This window comes from Pinus tabuliformis, chromosome 7, assembly GCF_031772625.1.
Source record: "Pinus tabuliformis cultivar Carrire ecotype Pingquan chromosome 7, CPIR1, whole genome shotgun sequence".
NCBI classification, from domain to species: domain Eukaryota; kingdom Viridiplantae; phylum Streptophyta; class Pinopsida; order Pinales; family Pinaceae; genus Pinus; species Pinus tabuliformis.
In genome coordinates this window covers 1,413,157,687-1,413,170,447 of record NC_142293.1, presented here as the reverse complement: position 1 = coordinate 1,413,170,447, position 12,761 = coordinate 1,413,157,687, and the positions used below count along the sequence as shown (strand labels likewise).

The 12,761-nt window shown below is 43.5% G+C and overlaps 1 protein-coding gene across 6 annotated transcripts in view; it reads left to right on the top strand.

The window, feature by feature from the left end:
• The window catches only part of AAS (Pyridoxal phosphate (PLP)-dependent transferases superfamily protein), a 526,642-nt gene that overhangs the window by 259,501 nt on the left and 254,380 nt on the right, over positions 1 to 12,761 (top strand). The window lies entirely within an intron of this gene.

The window sequence follows — 12,761 nt, the reverse complement described above, 5'->3', positions numbered from 1 at the left end:
TCTAAATAAGAGCATAGATCAACTCAGAAGTAGGATATACATGAGTAGCTGAACTTAGTTGAATGTTGAAAGTTTCTAAGTTTACTTAGTTTAGAAACCCTTCATGCATTTTTTTCTGATTTATTCCTACCTACTTGTTATTTTTCTTTAACAAGTTATTTACAAATTAAATACTGAAAATAAGCTCAACATATTACAGATCAACAACTAAAAGAAACAAGAACAAACACACCACATGACACCATTATTTTTGGACCAATGTCCCCGGAGAAACCCAATGCGGGAAAACCGGTGCAGCTATCTGAGGGTTTTTATTATTAAGCAATATTAGAGTACAATCTGGGTGCCGAAACTGGCCTACCCAACATAGAATTTCCTTAGCAGCTATAGCTCGCAGTTTGAGAGAAATATCCGCGCTGAAACCCCGGAAAACCCTTTCGGCAGCTCCTCAGCACAAAGCTGCTCCTGCAACCCTAGCATCTGCACAATCTGGACTGCATCAGCCCCTCTCTGCCTCATGTTGGCCCTGCATCAGCCCTTCTTGGCCTACGTCAGCCCCAGGAGGGCCTGCGTCAGCTCTGGGAGCCTCTACGTCAGCGATGCTGGTGCCTTTGGTGCTCTGCGCAGCACTTGGCTGCCTCTGCGTGAGTCCTTGCTGACTCTGCGTCACCCTCCTTGGCTGCTGCACTGCTCTATCGGCACAATCTCCGCCTTCTATGTTCCTCTGTACTCAATGCCCCTCAGCTACTCTCCTGATCACTAATTCTATCTCTCTTAGCAAACCCCGCTCTAGAAAATAGAATGACTGATCATTTGGTGTATTCTCCAAGTGACTCTCAAACCTCCTCTTATACTTTTCCTGTTGACATCTCAATGGTCGAGATTAAGTCCCTAATCAACAGCTAAGATTAGATCTGGCTTGATCCATGTCTTTTGGACCACTCTAACACAGATTCATATTAATACACATTAATATTTTATTTTCCCTAAGTTTAGACTTAGGGACTTCATTAAAAATATTAATTATTTTAATATCTCTTGATCTGTTTAGAATCTGCCCAAACCCTTTCTGGGTATTGGAGAACTCATGTGCCCCAACCTCTCCACGAAATTTCGTGGCTAGGGCACATCCGATGCTACCCCAAATCAACACTCCCTCTTAGTGAGGACGATGCTCTAACAATACTCCTCACTGAGTATTACTCTGATCAGCCGATATCGGTACCTGTTTTGATGCTAGGCCTTCTTGCTCAACATCCTCTGCACTGCTGCATCCTGTACTGCTGCCCATGGTTCTGCCACTACCACTGCTGCATCTGTACGACAGCTCCCTCTGCATCCGTGCTGTTGTTGGTCCTTTCTCCCAGCATTGCATCCACATTGCACCTCCTCTCATCATGTTGCATCGTGCTACCCACTGCTGCACTTCAACTCAGTTACTGAGAAGTGAGTAACTGATCTCCCAATTGACCTCCCTGTTGGGCTAGAGACACCCACTGATGCTCAAGCTCCCTCTACCGCTGACAAGTGCTCCCTCTTTGATCTCTGCATTGCTGCAACAACTCCCTACATCTCACATCGTTGCACACCTCTTTGTGCTTCCTGCACTGGGTGCAACACTCCTGTGCCTCTCGCACTGCTGCAGCCTGTTAGCTTTGCGCTGTCTCGGGACCCTGCACTGTAGCTCTCTCTACCGCTCCATCTGCATCTGTCTCTACCCACTCAGCCAGTCCCACTACTCCTCATCAGAGATCCTGTAGCAAGGTCTAATCCAAGAGGCTGGGTACCTCAAGGATCCTGTCCCTCATTGCCTGTAGTCCGCCTGACTACAACTCGATGTCTCCCCACTTCCGGTCAAGTGGTGCGTGTGCACTCATGGCACAGTCATCGTCTGTCAAAACTTCCTTCTCTGGCCGTACTGGCATTGCCTTAGTCTCGAAAGACTTTTCCTTACTCTTCTTCCTTGGGCATTGGGTCGCATAATGACCCATCTCCCCATAGTGGAAGCACTTGATCTTGGAGAGATCTTTCTTCTTCCGCTTCTCCTACTTTCCCTTAGATGCTAGCGCCACATCCTCCTTCTCTTGCTTGACCTTAATCCCTTTGTTGCTGCGACCTGTCTTCGACTGCCGTCTAATCTCTTCCTGGCGAAGAGCTGCCCACATCTTGTCCCAAGGTGGGAGAGTCCCTCTGCCCAGGATATTCTGGACAAACACTTCCCAATCTTCTGAGACAACCAGCATTCAGGGCTGTTCTCACCATAAGGTCCTGATCCGGTGTAACTCCTATAGCAGTCAACTGGTCTCGGATCTCATTCAGTCCTTTGAGGAAGGTGTCAATTGATTGACCGTTATTCATTTGATATGACCTCATCTGGTTCTCGAGCAACATTCTTCTCTGAATAGAAATATGTTGGTACAGGTTCTTGAGAGCCTCCCACATCTCAACTGCTGTTTCCTTCTCGACTATATGTGTTACCACATGATCCTTGACCCTGTCAAGGATAATTCACTTGGCCCTCGCCATCGCCTCTTCGTACTTGTCGTTATCATTGGGGTCCACTGGGATAGCTATAACCTTCAAGGCGAAGTTCTTGACACGATTCCTGTCAAGCACTGATAAGATTTTGGCCTTCCAAACTGTGTGAAGTTCGATGCCCGTCCAGTCTATCCTGGTCTCTTACCCCGTGTAGTGCCATGATGCTCCTCTACTTCCCTCCTGGAAGTTCTCTGTTCGACTCCTCTGAGTCTCTACTTCACGTCTAGAAGTTCTCTTTTGGACTCCCTTTGAGTCCTGATTTCCCTCTTGGAGATCCTTTTGCCTCTTGTTAAGATGCCCCCTACTCTGATCGTCTTGTTCAACTGCACTACTGATCCAGGTTCCTTGGCTAGAAACCCTCTGTAACAACTCCTTTGGCCCTGCTCTGTCAGGTACTATTCTAACCACAGTACCTCACCAGCTCCACTCTGCAATATTTCTGTAGCCTTCTAGATTCCAGCAACTGCCTCTCTGTGAACTGCGTCAGCCCCTCTCTACCTCACGCTGGCTCTGCATCACCCCAGATGGGTCTGCGACAAACCTGGGATGCCCTACGTCAGCCCTGGGATGCCCTGCGTCAGTCCTCTAGCTCTCTGCGTCAGGAACATTGGCCTCTCTGAGGCTCTACGCAGCTCCCGCCTTCTTCTACCTGGCTCTAGGTTGGTCTGCAATGCATTGCTTGGCTTCTGCGCCAATGTTGCAGGAACTGTCCCCCCCCCAAGGATCCAAAGGCAGATCCGCGTCTCGTACGGATCCGCCACCGATCCTTCGGCGGAACCGTAGATTGGAAAATCGGATCCGCAGTTCCTCCTTTTTTTGGCGATTCCTGCAAATTTGGATTCGTGGGGGCCCGATCCGCGACTCCTACTGCTCGATCCGTGGTTCCTATTTCCCGATCCGTGGATCCGGAAAGGATCGGGTGCAGATCTGTGGAGGTTCAGGCATGTATCCACCGCGGATCGCGAGCAGATCCGAGAGAAGGTGGACGATTCCGCGGGGCTTTATTTTTGTTTTTTTGTTTTTGGAAATTTCGAACTGTTCTGTGAGGAACTACTTTTGAATACTCCCAAGGTACCCCTTGATGCTCCCTAATGGTAATGTTAAATTCTTAAAGTAAAGTAACATTCTCCTTTATCTTTCATTTCCATCATTTTACTTAAATTTTTAACATTACCATGAAATGACTCAGGATGTTTGAGAGTGGTTCCAACCTCATCAAACTTCATATGGAGAAAATAGAATTTCATATCCCATTCAAAATTCAGCAGACTTAACAGTTTTCAGGATCAATGGGATTGTGGTGTTTCATTGGATTATATCATGTATGAGGGCATGTGATTGGCATTTAATCAAGAGCAACAAGCCCTATATGTACCCCAGTGTTGGTGTTATTGATTGTTGAACTCCTTTGTCATGACCTTAGCAATTATGTACCCTTCACTCAAGTCAAAATCATTGATCAGGCATGTTAAGCTTTCTTTACCATATTATAAGGTTTGGATTAAGCTGTTTGATCAAAATTAGGCAATGTTGACTAAAATCCCTATAAAATTGAAGTAGAGGCAAAGGCTAGACAAGAGGAGGAATCTAGATTGTAGATGGTTGATGCTGGAATAATTAATCATTGATGTACAATGGATGTCATATCTATTTTGATTTATGTAAAAATATGCATGTTTTCATGTCTTCTGTAACTAATTTGGTATTTTGGATTTTTTCTTTAATATAAATGCAAAAAAATATAAAAAAATTATATATATATATAGTAGACGCTTCCGAGACGCTTCGCTTCCTAGATTTTTGGAAAATGACGCTTTTGTGTCCCCGCTTCCAAAAAACGTCCTCGTTTCGTCCCCACTTCGTGCAACATTGTTCTGCGTCGCTAGAAACAACTTCTATCAGCTCGGGACAACTGTTTTCTATTGTTATTGCTCCGCTCGGCTGATGTCTTTTAGTTCTCCTGTGATCTGCAATCACGCTCTGATACCATGTTGAAGTTTCTAAGTTTACTTAGTTTAGAAACCCTTCATGCACTTTTTCTGATTTATTCCTACCTACTTGTTATTTTTCTTTAACAAGTTATTTACAAAGTAAATATTGAAAATAAACACCAGTGCATGCTCAACATATTACAGATCAGCAACTAAAAGAAACAAGAACAAACACACCACATGACACCATTATTTTTGGACCAATGTCCCCGGAAAAACCCAATGCGGGAAAACCGGTGCAACTATCTGAGGGTTTTCTTATTAAGCAATATTAGAGTACAATCTGGGTGCCGAAACTGGCCTACCCAATAGAGAATTTCCTTAGCAGCTATACCTCACAGTTTGAGAGAAATCTCTTGGACAAAACCCTGGAAAACCCTTCCGGCAGCTCAGCACAAAACTGCTCCTGCAACCCTAGCGTCTGCCCAATCTGGATTGCTTCAGCCCCTCTGTCTCATGCTAGCCCTACATTAGCCTTTCTTGACCTGCGTTAGCTCTGGGAGCCTCTACGTCAGTGATGCTGGCCCCTTTGGTGCTCTGCGCAGCACTTGGCTGCCTTTGCGTGGCCCTTCATGAGCCCTTGCTGGCTCTGCGTCACCCTCCTTGGTTGTTGCGCTACTCTCCCGGCACAATCTTTGCCTTCTCTGTTCCTCTGTACTCAATGCCCCTCAGCTACTCTCCTGATCACTAATTCTATCTCTCTTAGCAAACCCCACTCTAGAGAATAGAATGACTGATCATCTGGTGTATTCTCCAAGTGACCCTCAAGCCTCCTCTTATACTTTTCCTGTTGACATCTCAACGGTCGAGATTAAGTCCCTAATCAACAGCTAAGATTAGATCTGGCTTGATCCATGTCTTTTGGACCACTCTAACACATATCATATTAATACACATTAATATTTTATTTTCCCTAAGTTTAGACTTAGGGACTCCATTAAAAATATTAATTATTTTAATATCTCCTGATCTGTTTAGAATCTGCCCAAACCCTTTCTGGGTATTGGAGATCTCATGTGCCCTAACCTCTCCACGAAATTTTGTGGCTAGAGCACATCCGATGCTAACCCAAATCAACATTGAAGACATGCTGCTTTCACTGATTCTCCCAGGTGACTCCATCACCATGCTACACCTATCATTGTGCTTCTCCTCATCATCATGCTGCACCTCACTGTGCTGCATCATGTTGCACCCATCATCACTGTGCTGCATCTCATCATGCTTCACTAATCATGACTGTACCCATCATTGTACTGCTGTACTATGCTGAGCTATGCTATGCATTGCTGCTCCATGTACTTGCTGCACCAAGTACCATTGCTGTCCCAAGTACCATTGCTGCACCATGTACTTGTTGTCCCATGTATCCACCATGAACCATTGCTGCACCATGTTTGCTGCACCATGTACTTGATGTCCCATGTATCCACCATGAACCATTGCTGCACCATGTACTTGTTGTCCCATGTATCCACCATGAACCATTGTTGCACCATACTTGCTGCACCATGTACTTACTATCCCATGTATCCACCATGAACCATTGCTGCACCATACTATGTCCAGCAACACTGAGCTACAGAGTCTACACCAACATGCCCAAATAGTCTACAATTAGGCCATGCTGTCACCTACAGCAATGTGGTATTATGACAGTTGTTAAAGTGACTGCAACTAGGTCTCTTTGAGCAGTGAATAAGAGTCTTCACAAGACTGCTAATGGACCTCTCTTAACAGCAGATTAGGGTTGCCTTCAAACTGTATATAGAGCTTATATTCCACTGCTGATCAGCCCTCCCTTTGCTGCGGATATGGCTTCTCCATAACTATTTATAGGGCATTCATGATAGCAGATAGAGTTCCCTTTTGTCTGCGGATTTAGAGCCTTATTCATTAGCGGATAAGAGCTTTCCTTAAGTGCATATTAGGCATACACTAACTGCGAGATGGAGCCCTTCTTTGTCTACGTTTAGGGCTTGTATTTGGCCTCCTCCTTGATTGTTTCTAGGACATATTAGAACTTGGACTACGACTAGGGCTTGTAGTGGCCTCCTTTAAATAGCGTATAGGGGTCCTCCTCTTGCTATGTAACATCCCTCATTAACTGCGGCCTAGGGCACATTTAGATGTTGTGGCTAATATCTTCTTGTAGCTGTATAACCCTCCTTGACTGCGGCTAGGGACAGTGTATGAGTCTTCCTTAGACAACCTATAGAAGGCTTCTCCTAGTAGCATAGATAAACCCTCCTTCCAGCACTTGGTCACCTGAAGCTGATCTCCAACGTCCCTTCAAACCCTCGCTGGCCTGTCTTCCTTACTGCAGCTAGGGCAGGATAGATTAGGGCATGACTGCGATTAGCTAGGGCATCATAAGACTGCGTTTTTGGCTTCATGCTGTTAGACTTCTCTTCCACTAAAATCCAAGACAAGTGGAGAGAAATCAAGAGTGAAGTGTGTCTTCAAATGACAATTAAGTCACCTTCTTTTATACTAAAACGTTGAGCACACGTGGGGGTTATTTGGTTGCTGGCTGACCTTGACAAACTGTCCCATAACACAAATAAATTCATATCTCCATGAATACTTATTGTAATCGGATGATCTTTGGATCAATCCTACACCTCTTGATGAGAGGGATACAAGAAAAATATTAGCTGCCATAAATAAGATGACCCACATGGATTTTGGCCCTAGCTGCCAATTTTAACAATTGTCGCAAGCTTAAGAAGGACAACAACAACAAGAGAAAGAGAGAAGAAGCTCATATAACTCAAGAGGTGGAAGAAGAAGGAAAGAAGCAAAGGAAGGAAGATCCTCTAGATCTCTACTATGACTAGGTCAAACTCTTTCCTTCTAGACTTCTTTCAAAATTTTGAGTAGAATAGGAGCATGTAGGAATAAATTAAACTGCATGGCTAGAATTAGCCTCTAGAACCTAGCAGCATGATGCACATGGAATTCTAGACACATGTAGATGTAACATTTATGAGAGGAACAAAAATGCATAAATAGAAATATCTCCTAGAATATAGGAGCATGGCAAATATAGCTCAAAGATATTCATGTAGAAGGAGCATACCTAGAATAGAACCTCATATATGATGGAAGAAAACTTGATCATGACAAGAATCTTAGAAGACCTAAATCATCAAAGGTAGGAAACATTTGCAAGGTGAGGATCTTTAAGATCCTATGATGGAATCTTCAAGGGAAGGTTCGTGAACCAAGGCCGATGCCTCATTGGGAATCCCACTCATGGGATTCAAGGAAAGGGATGATATGCAAGCAAGCTAAGATGAAACAAGAAGGGCTATACCAAAGAATGATCAAGGAGGATCAAGATGAGGTGTGTATACATCAAAGTTTAAGTCATGTCATCATTTGTATATTATTGAGTCATGGGTATAGTTCTATAACATGATCAAGCATGAAAGGATCTCTTTCACCAAGAACATGCTTGAAGGCATGTACCACGATGCAATGAGGGTCAACAAAAGAACATGCTCACATAAGGAGCATAAGGTTGTTGACTAAGAAGCAAGAAGAAATGCTGACAAGTCCAAAAAGAAAGGGATGAAGGATTTCTTCCACAAGAAGCATTAGGTGGTTGACTGATCTATCTAAGAAGAAGAAAATGAAGAAAGAGATCAAACATGTGAAGAACACCATGATCACCGAGAATCACTATCTGACAAAAAGCCTTGAAAGATATCTCCCGAAATAAGGCAGGATAACTCTGATGAAGGAAGAAAGGACCCTTGACACCTATGAAGGCCTTGGAGATATAAAAGGTGCAAATAATTGATTCTACTCTATGAAGATGTCGTGATGAAGAAGCCATCCAAGAAAAGAAAAAAAACAATGTTGAAGCAATATCAGAATGAAGTCATGATGGGCTACTAGGTTGATCCGAATTGGATCCATAAAGAATAATCAAAAGAACCGTGGCTGTACCAAGTTGGGACGGACTTCAAAGAATTGAGGGCAGCAATCAAAAACACCTCTAAACCAGTGGCAGTTGGCAGCCAGCATGGAACGATGAGGACCTCGGTCAAAGCGCGCTGACCGAGACCCATGGAGATTGCGCAGGAGGCGAAATTAGCCCCTGGGAAGCCCGGATCGGGAAATAGAGGGAGCTTTTGATGCGCGATTAGCGCTAATCACGCATCGCTAGGCAAAAACCTTCGAAAAGGAGGGGCCCTGAGCGCTCGGTCGCATGGGAGCCGGGAAAACCGTGGGGAAAAAGGCTAAAGGCTAAGGCGGGACCCGCGCTCTAAAAATCGGCGGTATTCATCGGGGGCATCCTTGGGCGGTAAGCAGATTTGGTGAAAACGAAGCGATTCCACTCAGTGCCCGACGCGTGGCAAGCGGAGGAGAGAGAAAACCACTGCTCATCGCGTACTAACGGTTGAGCAAGTCAACCGCGCGAAATGAGCGGATGGCGTTGGATCTGGGGATCCAGATCTAACGGTTGATATCGCGCCTGACGGTAAGACCGGATGTAATGAGGGATTAAGCCGCGATTTAAAAGAATTTGAGGTCCGATTTGACCGCCAAGGTGGCGGATGACTCATTCCACGACGTAACTGAAGAACCGAACTGATGAAGCAAGCTGGCACAGTTCGCAGGAGGACAAGTGGCCACTCCCTGTGAGTTTGATGATGACGCTGAGACAGGGAACTCCAAGCGAAGCTGTAGCAAGCGATCCGACAGAGTTGGAAGGGGAATCGAACAACCATGAGCTCGAGTGGCTTTAAAGCCATGCATAGACCAACAGAAGGAACACGACAGAAGAACAGAGAAAGTAGACAGAGAGAGCAAAAAGTAGTGAGAAGACAGAGGGTCGAGTTGACCAAAGGCAGCGTCGAGCACCAGAGGGCTTGAGAAATTCGAGCCATCCCTGAGAGGGATCTGTCAGGACCGAGCACCACATTGGGCTCCTTCCATTGTAGACTCGAGAGGTCGAAAAGCTGGTAAGGACAAGAGTCTGTGTACTCTAGTGGCTTGGGGAATCCAAGAACCACCCTGCCAAGCTGTCCTGTGACAGGAGACTCATATTGAGCTCCTTCTTTGTAATTCTCTGCTTTAAGACACAATAAAAGAAGGCCACCACTGAAAGCTGGACCGGAGATGTAGCCCTGGAGGATAGGGTGAACTCCTTATTAATTTCTTGTGTTCTTATATTTGCTTACTATGTTTTTTCTGCTGTCTTCCTTTTCAAGTGTCTATGTATTTGCAATCTGATCGATCCGTTGCTTAAATAACCTAGACACACACCAATGCATGAGTCTGTAATACCTCCATTTAATAATTCTTAACTGAGATCACTCATAGGGTGATTATCAGATCAAGTGGTATCAGAGCTTTAGGCTGTAAGGTTAGACAAGCTTGTGTTGGTTTAGCTGTTGAATGCTCACTAGATCAAAGCTCAAATTAGGAGAAGGAGAGTTGGTCGAAACTAATCCTGAGATTGGGAGAGTCTATCCTCGGAAGACAATGTTAGAGGAAGGTTCTGTGGGGCCAGACCCTCAATTCATAGAGAGTTTCCTAGCTATAAAGTCTATGGTAGAAGAAATGTATAGGGACTTTAGAAAGCATAAGGATGAAGATTCATCAGGCTCTAAACAAGATAAAGAAGAAGATGAATCTCATTCCCATGACCACTCAAAAGGAAAAGGGAAAGAGGAAAACTTTCTCACACCTCCTAATAGCCCTGTGCATAATAAGAAAACATCTTTGATCAAGCTAGATGTTAAATTCGACTTGGCTATATATGATGGAGAGCTAAATGCTGAAAAGTTGGACAGTTGGATTAGACAAATTGATGTTTATTGCAGAGTATAGAACATCGACTTAGACAAGAGCAAAATTCAGTTGGCAAGCCTACGCCTAGGAGGCACTGCCTTGGTTTGGTGGGAAGGAAGAACCCAAGCTGACATGAAAAGACATGGTAAGAGTATCTCTGTTTGGACTGACTTTGTTTCTGCAATCAAGAAGCAATTCTATCCAGCGACTACATGCAACAAGCCATGATGAGCTGGCAAACTCTTCGGCAGTTGAAAGGGCAAAGTGTGCAAGGGTACACTCAAGAATTTAGAAAGAGAGCATTGATTCTAGGGATCTCATTAGACTCACCAGAGACTCTTTTGAAGTACATTGGTGGTCTACACAGCTACATGAGGCATACCATCCTCATGTTTAATCCCACTAGTATAGATGAGGTATCTGTACAAGCTACTCATCTAGAGGCTAGAGGAAAGAATGGAAATCTAGAAGTTGGGGGACCATCCCAACCCACTGCAAGCAAGAGCAAGGAGAAAGAAAGCAGATGTGGAAAGCAAGGAAGGGGAACACTACACAGAAAAGCAAAGCTTCATGCACTCACTATAAAAAGGATGGGCATGATGATGAGCACTGTTGGATTCTGCGTCCAGAGTTGAGACCTAAGAAGTCCGAGAGCAAGAAGAAGAAGACTGCTGTAGCTATTCAGAAAGATTTGGGGTCAGACTCGGGGGATGAAACAATCATTGCAGCCACAGGTACAAAAGGTAAGAATTCTGAAGCATCTACTAGTAACTCTGCTCAATCTATTATTGATGAAGAACATGAGAGAAGAAGACATGAGCTTTTCCATATTCGAGTTGTTTCCAAATATCAAAAGATTGATACTTTGTTTGATAGTGGTTCACAAGCAAATTTGATTTCTAAAGCAATTGTAAAGAAATTGGGATTAGCAACTACACCTCACAAGAAACCATACCCATTAGGATGGTTGAATGAATGATAAAGCACAACTACAATGACTAGACAGTGTAAATTCAAGTTTTCTTTTGGATCAACATTTGTAGATGAGGTTGAGTTAGACATAATTCCTTTGGATATATGTGTAATTGTTTTAGGGAGTCCTTACTTGTATGATAGGAAATCCATTTTCTATAGAGCTGAGAACAAGTATCTACTTTTTAAAGATGGAATCGATAAGCTCAAGAATAATTATACTCTCATAAACTTAGAGCAGATGAAAAGAATGATAAATTTGTGCAAACAATTCTTACTAATGGTTGTAAAGGAAAAGAAACCTGATAAAACCAATATATTTGAGGGCTGTAATGCTAAGTAACAAGATGATATAGAAAATATTGTTTCAGAGTATGATGTCCTATTTCAAGAACCTAAAGGTCTGCCGCCCAAAAAGGAAATAGTACATGATATTATTTTGCAGCAAGATGTTCCATTGCCTAACATTGGAATGTACAGGTTGTCTGCTTTAGAGAATGCTGAAATCAAGAAGCAGGTGCAAGAGTTGTTCGAGAAGGGGTTCATCAGGCTTAGCACATCACCATGTGGGTCACCAATCGTTTTGGTGAGAAAGAAATATGGCTCGTGAAGAATGTGCATTGACTACCGAGAACTGAATAAGATAACAATCAAAAATCGTTATCCCCTTCCTCGCATAGATGATCTTTTAGATCAATTGAAGGAAGCTGTTTATTTCACCAAGTTGGACTTGCACAGTGGATACCATCAGGTTAGAGTTGCAGAGCAAGATGCATGGAAGACTGCTTTCAAAACAAAGAAGGGATTGTATGAGTGGCTGGTTATGCCTTTTGGCTTAATCAATGCCCTTGCTACTTTTATGAGATTAATGAATGATGTACTCAGACCTTTTCTTGATGATTTTGTTATTGTGTATCTGGATGACATTCTAATTTTTAGTAAAATGTGGGAGGAACACTTAAAGCATGTTAAGCAGACATTAGATGTTTTGAAAAGAGAAAAACATTATGTTAAACTCTCCAAATGTGAATTTGGCAAAACCTCTCTAAATTATTTGGGTCATATAGTAGGGGGTGGTGAATTGAAAATAGATCCCTCTAAAGTGGCAGTCATTATAAACTGGCCTAAACCCAAGTTTGCTACAGAAGTGAGAAGCTTCTTAGGAGCAACACAATATTGGAGGAAGTTCATCTCTAAATTTTCCTCAATTGCAGCTCCCTTACATGCTTTGATAGGATTGAACAAGGTGTTTCAGTGGGGAGGCAAACATCAGAAAGCCTTTGACACCTTGAAAGAAAAGATTAGTACAACACTTGTACTAGCACTGCCTGATCTACAAAGACCATTTGAGATCCAAACAGATGCCAGTGACTATGCCATGGGAGTAGTGTTGACACAGCACGGTAAACCCATATGTTATCATTCTGAGACTTTTAATCCTGCAGTAGTTAA